An 18,571-nucleotide genomic window follows, 5' to 3' on the forward strand; every position below is an offset into this window, starting at 1 on the left:
CGGATGACGTGATGGCTCTACTTCGCAATCCTGCTGAGATGCCTTAACTGAGGACTGTCATCGATGATTTTTGTCGGACTTCAGGTGCAAAACTTAATGAAGGTAAATGCAAGCTTCTTCCCTTGCGAGGTTTTGATGACGCTGTTGTTCCATGGGCTACTGCGGTGGATTGGCATACGTCTCTCGGTATCATCACTGATCGTTGTCCATTCAAAATGGCGGCGCTCAGCTGGAAATCTGTTACGGAAAAAATTCAGGGAGCGATATTAGAGCATGAAAGGCATTCTCTTACTCTCCTCCAGAAAGTGCGATTTCTGGATACATATGTCTTATGCAAAGCTCGTTACGTGGCCCAAGTTTATCCGCTTCCCTCGACGACGGCGAAGAAACTACAACAATTGTCTGGTCGTTTCTTATGGAAAAGACATATCTTTCGCTTCCGGTATGAGGTGATCACGAAGCCTCGCTCCTTTGGGGGGCTGGACCTCACTGATATACGAAGGAAGTCGCAGATGCTGTATGTGAGGCGTACTGTTTTGACGATGACTCAAGAAACTCACACATTCTCGTCTCATGTGTTTCCCTGTGTCCGTCCTGCTAGTCTGGAACCCCTTATTGATGTTGGTCGCATAAATTATAAGTTAAAAACATTCGTGACTTCTATCAAGCGGTGAGCTATTTCGGGGCTGACATTTTATGGAGACCTGTCCTCACCATGAAATTCCTAAAGACTCGTGAGGAAGCAGTCTCTTTCCCGAACCTTGTTGAAAGAGACTCGTCGTAAACAACCTGGACGACAGTTTGGTTCAATATCAGTCTTCCGATTTTGTCGATGTGCGTAGCGTCCTCGTGGTATAAGGTAGTAAATAGCTTGATTCCAGTGAACGAGCGACTTTTCCGTATTGGGCTGAGTGACACGGGTTTATGTAGTCGTTGTAGGTCTCCAGATACGATACAACATCGCTTTATTTATGGAGGTCACAAGACAAACTGGTTTTGGATCAGGACACAGTTGGCCTTCCTCACTCGACCATCTGAGATTGCCTACACTACGGACATCATATTGGGCCCACATTCTTCTTTCTTTCCACGGTCGAAAACCTATACCGTTATGTGGTTGCTGGGACACTTCGTTCATTGTGCCGTAGAAGGCAAGTGGGACGATCACCTGAACTTCATGCAGTACGTCATCACGGCCTATTGGACATGCTTGCGAATGCCTCGATATCGAGATCTCTTCGCCAACATGTTGAATCTTGTTTTCTGTCGGCAAGATGTCGGTTAATTTAATTTATTCTGATGATAAGTGTTTTTGTTTGTTACGTATGTTCCCATCTGATCTGCTTCGGCTTGTCCTGTCCTGGTTTCCCTGTTCGTTGTGTTTTGTGTTTTGACTCAGCATCGCTCCAGTTGTATTGTCAAATATGTATCGATGAAGTTTAGATACACGTGAGCCTGTACAATCCTTGCACTCAACTTGGGGTTTTTCTTAGATTTCGTATTTCGAATGTAATCTTGTTTCGTTTTGCCGGCCGAAGTGGCCGTGCGGTTAAAGGCGCTGCAGTCTAGAACCGCGCGACCGCTACGGTCGCAGGTTCGAATCCTGCCTCGGGCATGGATGTGTGTGATGTCCTTAGGTTAGTTAGGTTTAACTAGTTCTAAGTTCTAGGGGACTAATGACCTCAGAAGTTGAGTCGCATAGTGCTCAGAGCCATTTGAACCATTTTTTTCTTGTTTCGTTTTCCTTCTACTTTCAGATTCAATTACGAACTATAAAAATATATAAAAACACAAAATAAAAAATAAAAAATTAAATACCTACTAAACAACTGTATAAAAATAATTGTTGGTACATATATTGTGAGCTTGGTGGTGATTTGTCGTCTACGTTCTCGGTTTTTTTTCTTTTATTTATTATTCTGTTATCATAATTTTTTCTCCCTTTTGCAGTCGTTATTACATGATGATTTGACTATGGTCTACTGAAGTGTCATGATTGTACTTAGTAACTCCGATTTTTTTTTTTAAAAGTGGGTATGGTGAAAGGTCTCTGTTGGATTCCTTTCATGTTAATTTCTTAAATCTGTTGTTATTTACGGCATAAATTCCTCTTCTAAATTTACTGTGGTATTTCTGACTATCTGGGAGGAGACTGAGCAGTGAAACGTGTTACTTTTACACATAAACAAGAACGATCTGTCACACTACTACACTTTAAAACACAGTTTATATGTAATTAATGTCACACAGTCTCATACAGAACCTACATCCGCTTTCTTTTATATACTGTATGTTGTGACTTGGCAAGACAGCCAAGCCACTAGGAGGTGAAGCCGAAAGGCACGCGTTTAAGCTCACGCAGGCTGGCGTGAGGTCTGGAACAGTTAAAGGATTTGAGTCTAGCAAATAAAGTACGTAGCTGTTGGAATACTTGACTTTAATCCTTAATTGGTGAACATCGGTCTGACGGTACATGCATCGCAAGATAAATAGCAATTGATAATGGCGCCTTGCTAGGTCGTAGCAAATGACGTAGCTGAAGGCTATGCTAACTATCGTCTCGGCTAATGAGAGCGTAATTTGTCAGTGAACCATCGCTAGCAAAGTCGGCTGTACAACTGGGGCGAGTGCTAGAAAGTCTCTCTAGACCTGCCGTGTGGCGGCGCTCGGTTTGCAATCACTGACAGTGGCGACACGCGGGTCCGACGTATACTAACGGACCGCGGCCGATTTAAAGGCTACCACCTAGCAAGTGTGGTGTCTGGCGGTGACACCACACGGTATTTGATAAGATACTGTCATCCCCCTTCCCTTCTGTGTGAGAGGATGAATGAGCAAATGTATTTCTAGTTGCATGCTGGATGGTAGCAGACAAGCCTGTCTGCTAGAGAACAGTAGGACCAACGTCGGAACAGGTAGCTACGCTTTCTAAAAGCAGAGAGGTTTCTATTCTTAGTATGATCCTGTCCATCCCTTGTCATGTTGGTATAGGGAGCTGCCTCTCTGGTCACTTCCGTTTGTATTTGTGAAGCACGCTCGGTAGGAGTCCAGGTCAGTCTGTCCGCGGCGAGCGTCTGAAGTGGTAAGATCTCCGGCTAAGCGCGTGTCTGCTAAGTCTGTAGGACAATGGATTTCTTAAGTTCAGCCTACCTGAAAATTTAATAATCTTTATTTCATGTTTAGCTCTAAAATATCTAATGTTACCTTCGATTGCAACACAGTGTATTTTGAGTATGAAGTTCAGAATATCTTCCAGTAGTTGCTTTGTCACTACTTTGTGAGTAAAGTGGAACCACGTGTTGATCAGTAACTCTAACTAAGATCATCAATCTTAAACGCGAATGTGCGTGAGATTATAATGTCTCGTCTTGACAATATTTTTCAATATAGCAACTTTTCTTTATGTTCAACCCACGTGGTGTGTACTTTATGAGACCAGTACCACGTGCTTATACAATTGTTTGACCCATTAGGTTAATAGTAAGACGATAGTAACCAGTTCGAGGTTCTTCTTTTGTAAATTGCTTTTCGATCTAATTTACTTTAATTATCAAAATTATTGTGGAGTTACACTCTTTGTGTAAACCAAGTTGACCACGTGAAGCATGTGGTGTAATCATCAAAGTAGCCCTCAGCTATTCTTTTCGGGACGATTTCACAGAGAGTTAGTATGAATTTAGTATACCAGTGTGTGGTAATTACATGACGGGCAGGATTGCGCTATGAACATAACTTCGTTGGGTGAAAATTGGATTGGTTGGTTGTGGTTAATTTCCTCTTGCATATGTTTCAACGTTCTTCGTGTGTTATTTTATGACTGCAGTGTTGTATGCAGTTTCCCAATCTTTGCTCCATATTTGATTTGTTCCGTAAGATTATAAACTCACATTTTCAGAATCCTAAATAAGGCACCAGTTTAGTTATGAATCAAGTTTAATATGCTCAAATTTCAATGATCAATGTTAAAATAAATTTCCAAACACAAACTGGTTTATTTCTTTTTATTTAAATTGTCTTTATATATATATATATATATATATATATATATATATATATATATATATATATATATATACGAGGGCGGTTCAGAAAGTAACCTCCGATTGGTCACAGTGCGGGTTGTGGGGGGAGTAGCGACGCCATCTGTGCGTTCACGCACTCAACAGGTCAGTCGGCATCTAGCCATGGTCGAGTGAACGTCGTACCTGCGCTAGTTTAGTTTTTGTGGCAGTTTGAAATGTGTGCTGCAATAGAAAACCCCGCCAAATGTGAAGTGGGTGCTGTCATAAGGTTTTTTACAGCCAAAGGATATTCTGCAGCAGCTATTCATCGTGAGCTTTGTGCCGTGTACGGACCAAGAGTTATGAGTGAAGGAGTTGTCCGTGAATGGGTACGTTTATTTAAAAGTGGACGAGAAAACGTTCATGATGAAGAGAGGAGTGGTAGACCATCATTGGTGACTGACGAACTCGTTCGGACAGTTGATGCAAAAGTTCGTGAAAATCGACGTTTCTCAATGTCGGAGTTGTCTACTGGTTTTCCACAGATTTCTAAGACTCTCTTGTACGAGATAGTGACAGCAAGATTGGGTTACCATAAGTTCTGTGCACGATGGGTGCCCAAAATTCTTACCGACCACCACAAAACTCAAAGAATGGCCTCTGCATTAGACTTTTTGTCACGTTATGAGGACGAAGGAGAACCATTGTTAAACAGAATCGTGACCGGTGACGAAACCTGGATTAAGTACGTGAACCCTGAGACAAAAGAACAATCAAAGATGTGGGCACATTCAAATTCGCCTACCAAACCCAGAAAAGCCTAGCAAAATTTTTCTGCCAGAAAACTGATGGCAATGGTGTTTTGGGATGCCAAAGGGGTGTTGTTGGTTTAATTCATGGAACGTGGTACGACCATTAATCAAGACGTGTACTGTGAAACAATAAAAAAGTTACGACGGGCTATACAGAACAAACGCCGTGGTATGCTGACTTCCGGTACCGTTTTTTTGCACGATAACGCCCGTCCTCACTCTGCTCGCAGAACAACGGCCCTTCTTGAGTCCTTCAAGTGGGACGTTATCAACCATCCACCTTACAGCCCAGACCTGGCGCCAAGAGATTATCACCTCTTCATGCATTTGAAGAAATGGCTCGGGTCACAGCGGTTTGATGACGACGAAGAGCTCAAAGATACGGTCACAGGCTGGCTCCAGGCACAAGCGGGTGATTTTTATGCAGAAGGAATTTCAAAGCTTGTGAAGAGATACGATAAGTGCCTCAATCGCTATGGAGACTATGTAGAAAAATAGTGCAAAAATGTAGTTGTAAGATGTATATATTAAAATATTTTTATTTAACTTAGTGTATTTTTTTAAATCAACCGGAGGTTACTTTCTGAACGGCCCTCGTATATATATATATATATATATATATATATATATATATATATATATATATCACCGGTTATCGTAAGATGAGTACTAGAAGATTACAATTAATGTTAGTCTGGTTGGGAATTTGGTAAGCTAGACTGGATACCTGGTGAAACAGTTGCACAGTAATGCAGGGTTAGCTTCCCCAGACAGCTCACAGCTTTTAACCCACTTTTGTTGAATATCAGCACCGCTTACACCTCAGAGTAATGCAACAACATTACACATGGCGACCCTGTTCTGTGATTCCGTTACACTCTGGAATCTCTGAAACGTTAGATTGCGAGCGTTGTATAATCTTAATTCTTTTTCCCTGCAGCGCTCAAACAACTTCTGCGTTGTTTCTGAGCAGACTTTCAAAAGATTCACGGCGTTGTTGAGAGGCGTTGTGTCTTTTTTCTTGCTTGTAAATTGCACTGCTTCGATCAAAGATAAAAATTTGTTTTGTGTGTGAAAAAGTGCGTACTAGGTTGGGTACCTTTCGTGTAATTGGCAGCAGACAAGCCTGTAAGTTTTGGGGGATACATTTATTGTGATTAGTCTGTTGCGTACCGGGTATAAATTGAACTAATGCAGACACGTAACCAAGCTAAAAGTAGGCGGTTCAACAACTTAAGCAACATGGACCGAGGGGATAATTTGATTTCGAATATTAGCACGTCGGACGGTTCCGAAAATGCAATGGGGAATACTTCGGACGAAATGCAAAACAGGACGAATGGGCTCACAGCAGAGCCAGAAATTAATTTGCCTCCTACTAACCAAATTGATTTGGCAGAACTCATGAAAGCCTTATTGCAACAAAATAAAGAAAACACAGAGAAATCAGAAAAATCGTTTCGAATCTCTTATCGATGCACCTAATTTGCATGACTTATAAGTGAGTGAGATATGCCTCCTTGCCGATATCGGTGTTCGTATGAATGCGAATGTGATGACTGCCAAGGAAATGGTGAAAGCATAACAGTTTGTCACATAAGCTGCAACAAATGAACGCAACAGTTGAGAGGTGGCATGATCCCCCTCTCATACTTCTATCTTACGATTTTTCTCTCTAATTGCATGCAGTGAAAAGTTGCTATTCCTTCACACGCGGACTTCCCACGCAGCGTCTCTCGTCACCCGGGTGGTCCGGTGACAGGCGGGCTCTGCTGATCTTGAAAGGGTAAGCTGACAGGTGTGAGGGAGTCGAGTGAATGCTTTCCAGACGCCGACATTGTAGAATAGCGGCGGAGACACGCTCGCAGGGGCCTGAAGTAGCGGCTGGGCTAGAGCTTCCGTTACTTCGCAGAAACTTTGCGAAAACACTTTCTGGCGGGCTACCAGCGAGGCGTGGGAATGACTTGTGTACCCAGGCAGTTTTGGCGGGAAAATTCCCGCGCTTTCTGCAAAATCGTAACTGTGATTGGCTTCCTCAGGGCATAGCTCCGTGACGTAGCAAAATCGGCGCAGAAATTGGCGCCAAGAATCTCCATTGGTGGAATGGTAGTGCTCCAGCAATAGGGTGGAATTTTCCGCCGGATTTCGAGTTGCTGATTGGAACGTTTAACCACGGCCACTGTCGTGGGGGCGGGAATGTTCTGTGTTCGGTTTGTACGGGGGCTCTTGTGGGGCTCTCGCCTTTCGGTCGGGGTAGGTTGCAAGGCTGAGCTCTCGCTGAGCTGGACAGTCTGCCTTCCGTTGGCTGTCTAATATACTTTTATTTGATTGTAACTGTTGAACGAAGTCGCTGAAGTTTCGACTTCAACGTAAAATTCCGAGTACGGTTGGCAATTGAGCAAACTGCGTACAAGCGGCCTATGTTGTCTGTCTTGGGCAGTTTTGGCTAAAGTTGACTGTATCGGAGTTACTGTGTGACTTCGCTTGTTAAAATCAATCATTGTACCGTCTGTGATTGTGTGGCAAGCCTTCGTCGTCTCCCTCAGAGGCGCATTTGTATTGATAGGAAGTCTTTAGTCTGGAACAACCAGACCAGGACAATTTGTTTTGGGCTATACTCGCGACATTATCATCACCACGACAGGACGTCGTAGCAACCAGCCATCGCTTCTGGTACGCCGCATCGTGTCCTTGCAGTTAAGAATTCAGCTTGGTAATGTACGTCTGCAGCACCAGCAGATTAGGGAATCTGCACTGTGATAATCAGAGCTCAGCAGAGCGCGTCTGTTCGTCTTTTTATAACTTTGCTCTGTCTTGGGTGTTCATTGTCTGAGTTCTCACTACTGTAGCAGCAATTAATGTTGGGTTGGTTGTGTGTTTTCTCTTAAGATTTGAATTGCAAGGGATTGGCTCCACATACCACTTCGTCATAAATGTCACAATCCAGTTTATGTACAACTTCACCTTCACAGCATTTATTTGAGTATCCAATTTGATCCATTTTGATGTATTGTAAATGCTTCATGTGTTTTGTTTATGATTTTGAGTTTAGTCATAATAAATCAAATTGTTATTTTGGGCAGAACTTTCATTCTGTTAATCGGTAGAGCAACCCTTTCATTTCTCACAACGTTACTGAAACTTTCCTTTATTTAATTAATGTCTATCAAATTAAATTATTGCAGGTGCCACACTCTTTTCTACCCCACTTGCAGGGTCGATTACAGTCAGTTCGCGTTTCTTTTTAATCCATGTGCAACAGCAAAAGTCGGAGTTAGAATAGGGGGGGCTTAGTGCATCATTTATATATGAAGATTCTCGAAGAATTTAGTGTTAAATACACTGCTAGCCCCGGCACCTAGCACAGTTTCACAATCACACAGTTTGACGGTGCTCTGTCAAAACAAATGTTTTTATCGTTTTTTAAGTCACGTTCTGTTTTGGAAGTTTCGGCTCTTGAATTCCCATTGTTGTAACATAGTTCCTACCCGTTTATTTGTTGTTTTCATTTCTGTGAGACGTCTATGTGGTATCTCGCCTGTTCTTGTTATTCATCACGTTTACTTGCGTCGGTAACGTATTCTTACCACATGATTGATATTCTATAACAATGTATAGTATGATAACTGCCAAGACTACAGAAAGAGAACAAACATTTCAGTGAGCGGACCGACAGTTCACAACGCTGTGGGGAACACACACACGAGGAAGTTTCAATAACGGCTCGCCCGCGTGGCAGTCCAACATCATAGCCACTTACCCACGAAGTTGCTGGTGCTTGATGCAGCTCGTTGTTGACTTCAATTTCTTGGACCGTGCACCGTTTCTATTTTGCTTTGTTTTTCATGGTTCAGAACACCTTTTTCCTCGTTTTGACTCTTGCTCCGTGTTCCGTTTTTGACAGGCTATCCACTGGGCCACTTTACCACTAAATCTGAGGGGAGTGCGAGGGCGGAAGTTCCCCTGTAAGTGTATCTCACCCGTGCACTGGGCTCCCAGGGGCAACGATACAAGTGACTGAGTTGAATTTTTCAATACTTCCGTTTTCACTGTATTTGCATAGTAAATTATAGCCTTTAGGACAGGGGTGTGAAGTCTTTTAGCTGATGTGGGCCACACTGAAGAGTACTTTTGTGTCGCACACGATTTACTTAACACTAACAATAACCACTGGAAAATGAAGTGGGAGGGGGTAATACATTTAAGTAATTCTGAATTGATTAATTTGAGATTCTTTATTCTAAAAACGGAAGATTAAAGTAATTTGACATTTTATGTATGAAATTTCGTTAATAATTTTATAAATAGGCAATTACAATTCGTAGATTTAAAGTGATATTTGACTCTGAATTTGCGAAACTAATGCACAAATATCAGGTTCGATGGAAGTGGTTTGAATTCCTAGGTTGATCGGAAGGTATTCATCTGAGATTTTTGTTCAGTTTTTTTTTTCTTTGTGTGCTTTACTCTCGAAAATAACCTGCTTCCAAAGAAAGATGACATACGCTGATGAGCCAAAACGCTGTGACTACTGCCCACGGCGAGGCCGTATGCATCGTGATAATGTTGCGGGCATGTGACGCAGTAAGGAAAGAACATAAGTGGAGGAGAGACAGTCATTATACCAAAGATACCGTCCGCAAATGCGGAAATCCACTCATATAAGCGGTTCTGCAACGGGCACATTGTTGTGGCTCCACGGTTGGAAACTAGAATCTCTGGAACGGCGAAGCTGTTCTGCTGTTGGCGTACTACTGTCGTGAGCAGCTATGGAAGTGGTTGAAGGATACAGCAATAACAAGTAGGCCGTCTGGTATTGGGCGACCACGTCTCGTCGCAAAACGTGCACATCGTATTCTCCCCCACTGTGTAATCCACGATAGACAGAGATCTCTGGCAGATCTGACGGCAGAGCACAATGCTGGCGCAGGCGCAAGTGTTTCGAAGCACACCGCTTTACGGCCATTATCGAACGTGAAGCTCCACATCACACTCCCCCCTGACGTGTACCTTTGTTGACCCAGAGACACCGTCAGTTATGACTGCACTGGGTTAATCACCACTGAGTTTTCGCCGTGGATCAATAGAAACGTGTCGCTTGTCGAATGACTTGCATTTCTTGTTACACCAGATTGATGGTTGGATTCTTACGTGCCGTCATTCAGGCGAATGGCAGTCGAACACCGTACCCACTTAATCACCACATCGTCCGCCCCCGGTAGCTGAGTGGCATGCCCGCACGGTAGCTCAGCGTGTTCAGTCAGAGAGCTGGTTGGCCTCTGTAATAAAAAACTGAGTCGAAGGATCAACAAACGAACTTGAACGGATGTCACGTGACGTCCGCAACGACCAAACACAACGATCAACAACGAACAAAATGAAAAAAAAAAGTGGTCAGCGCAACAGAATGTCAGTCCTAAGGGCCCGGGTTCGATTCCCGGCTGGGGCGGAGATTTTCTCCGCTCAGGAACTGGGTGTTGTGTTGTCCTAACCATCATCATTTCATCCCCATCGACACGCAAGTCGCCGAAGCGGCGTCAAATCGAAAGACTTGCACCCGGCGAACGGTCTACCCGACGGGAGGCGCGAGTCACATGACATTGATTACTCACCACATCATTTCTCTACCCAACTTCTCTATAATGCACTTAATGTTCTGGGATCGTTCACTGTTTCTATTTCGCTTTCTTTTCACAGTCCTGTTTTTATGCTTGATCTGTGTTCAGTTTTTGTCGGGCTGTCCGCTGGGCTCTCTTACCACTAAATCTGAGGAGTGTGCATGCAAGATTTCCCTCGTTAGTGAGAGTAAACACTTTGGTAATAACGACAGGACGTCGAAGACGTAGTCGTCGTATGTTTCTACCTGCAGTGTTACGGATTTCAGCGTAAACAAGACGCACGCAACCTGCGAGGCAATACCTGCCGGATGACACGAAGGGCGGCGCCACTTTGCGAGAATCGGCGGTGTTCCCCACCGCAGCGCCTCCCTGCCCCGCCGCTTGTTTCGGGTCTTGCTCCCACCCCTTCTGCCTCTCGGAGGATTATCCTCGGCTGGCGATACCACCGGATCGCAACTTCGCCAAAGGCTTAGACTTGCCGCTGCGTCTATCGAACGAGCGGCGGTTCAGAGGTTCAGTGGTTCCATCGCCTGGCCTGCGCACCCGTTCCCCAACACGTGTCTCCCAGCATCAGTTATTGCGGCAGCTAACAAAACCATAACTGCATCACTAAATTAAATCTTTTTTTAAAATACCGATAACGCTAATAATCTTTACTGACAGTTTTCCTGGACTACATTTTTGCTTTCCATAGTAGAATCTTCACTTATGTCCAGCTCTCACTCCTTACTCAATCATGCGGACGTAAAACGCAACTGCTTTCCGTCTGAAGTGAAGACAAGATTTCCCTGTACATGTGGCTGAGTCGTGCTGCCCCGGCTTATGCGTTGGTTTAAACCTTGATTGTTACTCTGCGTTTGGTTTCCCGCGGTTATGCCGTGGTTCTTCTTCTTTTTTAACGTGTGGCAGCAGCGGTGTGTATCGATATTCGCACCTTGTACTGTCTTTGGTCTGGTGCTTGTAGTTTCCAGCTAGCCGGTGTGCGGGAGTCGTCCGGTTGGTGTGGATCAGCCAGGAAATCTCCGGGCTGAACAGTGGGCCGGGCCCGCTGGCGGTCTCTACGCAGTGTCGGAGTGTGTGGGAGCTGTACCGATTTGCTACGAGGTTCGTGGCTCACCGACCCAGGACATCAAAGTTGAGTGGTTATTTAATTACCGAAGCCAGTCTGTTCACATTGTGCCGTTAGTTTTCATGGTTGGCTGTTGGGGGTATTCCCTTGAGCAACAGCGAGTGTTCGAGTTGGCGAAGGTTTGGCCACCACCCGGTGAAGTTTAACTGCATTTTGGTTATTTGAAGTCCAAGTGCACCAGCGGAATTTTCTGCCTTGTGGCCGTTGTCGTTCCGGTTACCTCCCTGGCCACTGACGTAAAATGCAGGCAGTGTCCTTTCCTCACCGTGTTGTCGCTGTCCAACACGTGTGTGTAGTTTTGACAGCTTATGTATACTTGGTTGTAGGCAACTACGCCTTTCACGTTTTGGCTTTGGAGTTCCTTGTGTACTGGTCGGGTGGAAAGCGAGTCGTCTTGTCGGTGGGTCCGTTGACTGTCTCTTGGTTGGGTTGTCGGCGGATCGGATATAGTTGGGTTCAAGTGGTTCAAGTGGCTCCCCGCACTATGGGACTTAACATCTGAGGTCATAAGTCCCCTAGAACTTAGAACTACTTAAACCTAACTAACCTAAGGACATCACACACATCGATGCCCGAGGCAGGATTCGAACCTGCGACCGTAGCGGTCGCGCGGCTCCAGACTGTAGCGCCTAGAACCGCTCGGCCAGACAGACCAGCGATATAGTTGGGCCGACTTCCTGTCTCCCCTAAGCGAACGTTAATGTTTCAAGTGCAGACCGACCCCCGGGAGCTCCTGAGCGCCGCTGACTATACTGCCTTTTCTTACTGGTGTTTGATTGTGTATTTAAATGGCTCATAGCCGATGGTTTGAATTTGTATGCATTTAGTTGGGTTTTAAATAATGCGCGTCCGGCCGCTTTAAAACTGATAGTTCCTTACTTGTCACGTCTTGCATTTTTTGGACCTTTACCTCATTTGAAATATTATTTAAGGATAAAACCCTGCGCTTTCCGCCTTTTGAAAATTTATCGTAGTTATGTTTTAAATCATGGGCCTTCAGCCGTTTTAAATAAAGAGGTTGTGCCCTTGAGCCATAAGATTGTGTGACATATTCAGTCGATAGTCAAGCTCGGAAATTTGCGCTGTAATGTTTGGGCAACTAAATAAAGTTATATGTCTTCGAGTGTAACAGACAGCCGCTCATTTTTGGCCCCTTTCCACAATTCCAGCTACCTGTTCGGATTTGACCATGCGTCTCAAAGGCTGACAGCTCCTCCCTCGTTTTTTCTAGATTTCTTCAGTGTTTGTCATATCGGTGTCCTTTCATGCCCCTTTTCATGCGTGGAAATAAGAAAAAGTCGCACGGAGCCAGGTCAGGCGAGTAAGGTGCGTGGGGCTGCGGAACCATGCCATTTTTAGCCAAAAACTGTCTAACAGACATGGCTGTGTGTGCAGATGCGTTGCCGTGCTGGAAGAACCAGTCTTGTGTCTGCCGCAAATCGAGTCTTTTTTGGACGAACACTGTTGCGCAATCTTCTTAAAGCTTCCTAAAACCGTCAGAGAGCACAGTTGATGGATATCCAGAACGTCATCAGTCGACATGTCGCCATTTTTAAATCGAGCAAACCACTCGTTCACTTGACTTTTTCCCATAATGTCATCCTGGTGAGCTGTTTTCAACATTAAAACAGTTTCAGCAGCATTTTTACCGAGTAGAAAACGTTTCGCAGCTGCTCGTTGTTCAATTAAACTTGCCATCACAAAAAATGAAACAAGAACGAAACACACGGAACAGCGCCAGCAAACACAATCACTGTGTATGAACAGAACAAGCCAGGTCGACAGCACAGGCGGCACTGAGCTGCATGTGGATTGTGCTATACACGCCTAACGGCAGAAATGCGTACTACACAAGCTCCGTCCACGGCAATGTTACTCTGTTTTTTTTTTTTTGGGTACTCCCTCGCTTGAGGTAACAGTTCTGGATAACAGACACCATCGTTAGGCCACACATATCGCAACTTTCTGTCGATTTTTTAAATTTATTTTGCTAGTTAAGTAGAAAAGTCTGTTGGCAATGAGCTGTAGGGTACAGATTAAGCTAAATTATGCCACCGCAACCGTATACTTCGAAAAATTTGTTAGTAGTATAAATAAAATGTAAAAAAATTAAAAAAATAAATTCGTCTTTAGTTGTTGGCTTCAGACTTTTAATAAAATACCCTTCTAGTTCATCAAATATCGCGAGCGCGTTGGTAGATGAAAGGAATAACATTGAAAGTGAAAGTATTACATTATTTATTAGTCACGATATTGAGCGCTGCAGTTTATAAGGCTTAAGGTGCTATCGTGGAGCACGGATTCGTTACTTATTTTGTTCTACTCACATTGTGTTGATGGCTCTTGTGATTTTCTCGTAATGGCACGAACTATTCGGCTTGGAGTGTACGAATGAAAAGAGTGTCTTGACATCAGATTCAGTCCAAAAACAACTCCGGCCATTGGATATGGTCCAATGTTTGGGAATTCACATCGCGAAAATCATATTTATTAATTCTGTGTCGGTTCGTGTCTTCGATGGCAACGGCCTTGCCGCAGTGGCTGCACCGGTTCCCGTGAGATCACCGAAGTTAAGCGCTGTCGGGCATGGTCGGCACTTTGATAGGTGACCATCCAGGCCGCCATGCGCTGTTGCCATTTTTCGGGGTGCACTCAGCCTCGTGATGCCAATTGAGGAGCTACTCGACTAAATAGTAGCGGCTCCGGTCAAGAATACCATCATAACGACCGGGAGAGTGGTGTGCTGACCCCACGCCTCTCCTATCCGCATCCTCCACTGAGGATGACACGGCGGTCGGATGGTCCCGCTAGGCCACTCGTGTCTTCCAACGCTAAAACAAGCTTCGTGGGTTATAGCATTACTTTGTCAATCACAAAACGATATTATGTGACAAAATGTTCTTTTTTCTGCAGATTCTTTTTTCTGAAGTCAACTTTAATCCAACAATCTCTAAAAACCACCGTATACTATAGTTAAGTCGAGCCTGAGAGACTAGCCATCTTCTACGTTATCTTGGTTTTTATTATTACTATTTTTTTTAAATTTTATGTGTTAGCTTAAATTCTCTTTTGAGCACTCAGCAATCCTTCTCTGTTGAATCGTGATAGAAGCAACATGTAAGTCCTTTCTGTTGCCTGCTTACGAAATCGTAAGACAAAAATTAATTACTTTCTTTAAGATAACATGACATACCTTATTAGACAAAAACGTTTTTTGTATTATATTTCTTATTTGCAATTTTCAATGGCCGTCTTCAGAGAGTCGAATTGCTCAATGAACAAACGATTGGAGCATAATTTGAGCTCTTTCGTTAATCATTCTCTTAGTAGAGGTAGAACCAATCTTCGTCAATCTCGAAGTCGGACTATCTTAATTCCTGCATTATTTCAAGGTAAGAATGTTATTAAACTTCCACGGTCGAATGCCACTGAACAATGGCGGCAGCCAGCCCAGCCACGATGGGCTGAGACGTTACCGTTTTTCCTTTTTTTTTTTTTTTTTTTTGTTTCTTACTTTTCAGCTATGGGAATAATTAATGATGTCTCTTATTTTTGTAAGTCACGAATGGTTGTTTGTAAAAGGTATTAATACCGTTAATAGGGCAAAAATATAATTCCATCACTCTCAGAATGTGTCTTCTTGACGCGATAAGGATAAGCACGTGAAACTTCGAATCATTTGCAACTTTTAAAGTCATTCAGCTGGAGGACTGTTCCATTGTAGAACTTCCTCAATTGAGAGGGCATATTTCAGCGTCTACTGTAAGATTCGTATGAAGGAAGAAAAAGTTATTGATATGAGGCATGTCAGATACATTTGTAGTTTTATTCATAATTTGCTAATTAGGAGGCGTTCCCCTATTAACCATCAGACTAGACTAGAAAAAATAGCAAAGTCATTCGACTATGTCATCTTCTAAGTTGTCGTCTGTCGGCGTAGCGGCCCTGAAGATTGTAGCTTCGACACTAGTATAGATTGCTGTCTGTTATTCGGCTGGTCCCGGCGGAGGTTCGAGTCCTCCCTCGGGCATGGGTGTGTGTGTTTGTCCTTAGGATACTTTAGGTTAAGTAGTGTTCAAGCTTAGGGACTGATGACCTTAGCAGCTAAGTCCCATACGACTTCACACACATTTTTTGTCCGTTATTTTTCAACTTTACCTACTTTTACCCATAACCCTCAGTGAGTTTCGGATGTGTTACATCCCTCACCGCTAAGTCTCTTAACAAGTAGTATCTAATTTGTGCCGAAAATTTGCCGGCCGGAGTGGCCGAGCGGTTCTAGGCGCTACAGTCTGGAACCGCGCGACCGCTACGGTCGCAGGTTCGAATCCTGCCTCGGGAATGGATGAGTGTGATGTCCTTAGGTTAGTTAGGTTAAAGTAGTTCTAAGTCCTAGGGGACTGATGACCTCAGCAGTTAAGTCACATACTGCTCAGAGCCATTTCGCAGCAAATTTGGTTTCGTCAGGTACAGTTCTACAGATGCTTCAGAGCTCAGACGTTATACCATGGGTGTCAGACTACCACAGCAGTGTGGTGGTGAAACGTATCTTTTAAAAAACAAAAAAGACGTCGGTGTCGAGTGCTACTAGATGTCGTGCATCTCGGAAGCTCCTTCTGGTACTAAGAATGCATTTATGTCATCTACTCAGGGTAGTTTAAACTCTTAAGTCATTAACATCATGTCACTTAAATGCGTGTTCTCTAAAAGTTCACTTGTAACCACTTCACAATGGCAATGTCCACCATATTGTTCTCAATCTTTCCTAGAGAATGAACAGTTTCTGATAAATGCTGTCCCAAAGCAGTGTTGTTACGGAGCTGTGAACCTTCTTTAAACCGTACGTTAAAAAAGCGGTCAGTTTGACCGCTATAATATTTATCACAGTTCATACAATCAATACTGTTTACTCCGAGCCATGAAATTTGTCATACACTCTTTTCAGTTTATGTTTTACTCGCAGTTTAAGGATGTTCTTAACTTGAAAGTACGTCTAGCATCAGATTTCCTGAGTCACTGAGAACAATGTGCCTGTTTTCTACAGAGTGGAAAAAAGCCGCGTTCTTAACTTGTTAGAAGAGCTTGATATTTATAAAACGAAAAAACAAGAACCGACAAAAGTACTTAATTAGCAGAACGATTTTGTGCTCAATTCCTACTTTACTTTGTTTTACAACGTCCTACTCCGATCACTGCATGTCTCTGTTCTATATATTTTCCTTATGGCTTCGCCTACTATAGTGTGCTTTACACATTTACTTCGTTTTCTTACGTTGTGCATATAACTCTAGCGTTTTCGTGTCTCTTCTCTGTTTATGTAATGCACTTCATTAACTAGATAATCTTGCTCATGCACTGGTAAGGGGTTTTTGCGTTCTTCTCTTGGAACAGTGTGGCTCAGCGTACAAGGGGCCCTCTAGCGGTCACGTTCCTCTAACTACTTCTGGCCTAAGCGGCATTCGTGCGTTAACCCCAGCAGAGGGCGCCGATTATGTGCGGCAGTCTGTTTTCAAATGGCTCTGAGCACTATGGGACTTAACATCTATGGTCATCAGTCCCCTAGAACATAGAACTACTTAAACCTAACTAACCTAAGGACATCAGACAACACCCAGTCATCACGAGGCAGAGAAAATCCCTGACCCCGCCGGGAATCGAACCCTGGAACCCGGGAAGCGAGAACGCTACCGCACAACCACGAGCTGCGGACTCGTAGCTATTGTACGGCAGTTTGTTTCGAACAGCTGTTCTGCTGGCAAGATGACTCTTGTGTATACTGTTATTTATACATGTGTTTCGATGCCTGCTGTGATTTTCTTTTACCATTTTAGGATGCCGCTACGGTTTTACACAACAGGTATGCCTCGTCATATTTAAAGCACATAAATTCACATGTATGTCAGTAAAACTTTTTCATCATGGTCTATTTTATCTTTTTAAGCTGTAGACAAGCTGCTAGTTATATTTGTGTTTCTTTCCCATATTTCGCTGCAGTTCTGAAGATGGTATTACTGACCGAAACCGGTAGTCTGAGGACCTACAAGTTTGTGACCATAGACATGAAATAAAAGAAATTTATTCTGCATTTTCGGGTCACTGTTCCATTCACGCCCATGTCGCAGCTTCTGTCATTCACCTATTCCTGTAGTTCTTCCTCTGTTTCACTGTCGACAGCAATGCCATCAGTCAATCTTTACATTCGCATAATTTCAAAATGAATTTTAACCCCACCCCTGAATCTTGCTTTACATCATTGTTTCTTCGATATATGGATTGAACAGTAGGGGTGAAAAACTACATACATGTCTTATGCCCTTTATAATACGGGCACTCCTGCACCTGGGTATGCCTTACATTTCAATATCTGATTTCGGAATCTGTGTATGACCAAGTCGTAATCTATCTGAAATTTTCTTATATCTGCTGGCCCTTTCCAAGACTTAGAATAGTCACCGCGTTGGCCATTATGTTGGATAAACGAACCATTTGTTTCGGCGAATATTGCAGACGTAGATTTATTTTTATTAATATAGAATAATGTTTTTGTACCGGTCACACACCTCGTGCTGAAATGACGAGTGAAAGGACGCATACTTACATCACACTACGTATTTACATTTAGGCTGTAGGAAGCGATGTCCCAGCATGTCTAGACTTAACATTTTAGAGTGAGCTTTAGCAACCCATAATGCTTGAAAATGTCAATATGCCAAACCTGCAGTCGCAATAAGTGTTTTTAACAACCATAATCATGACTTCATTGAATAGTGTAAGTTACACTACATCTGAATCTACTTTCATTATCTGTAAATTTCACTTAAATCAAAGAGCTTAATGTATGAAGCAATTGATCGACTTCGAGTCATGTTCTTACTATCAGTTCTTCAAAACAGAAAGCCGTGAATTTATGATAATTATTTCATAATTAACGTAAGCGCTCTGCTCACTAAACGTTTTTGCATCTGTAGGATCGATACACAACGGACTATTGCGCTGATGGACTGGAAATAT

At 43.3% G+C, this 18,571-nt stretch overlaps 1 pseudogene; it reads left to right on the top strand.

Annotated features, from left to right (window-relative positions):
* Positions 1-14,079: 14,079 nt before the first annotated feature.
* On the top strand, positions 14,080-14,197 carry LOC124555222 (annotated as a pseudogene).
* The last annotated feature ends 4,374 nt before the right edge of the window (positions 14,198-18,571 follow it).

The sequence above is a fragment of the Schistocerca americana genome, chromosome 1 (assembly GCF_021461395.2).
Source record: "Schistocerca americana isolate TAMUIC-IGC-003095 chromosome 1, iqSchAmer2.1, whole genome shotgun sequence".
Classification (NCBI taxonomy): Eukaryota; Metazoa; Arthropoda; class Insecta; order Orthoptera; family Acrididae; genus Schistocerca; species Schistocerca americana.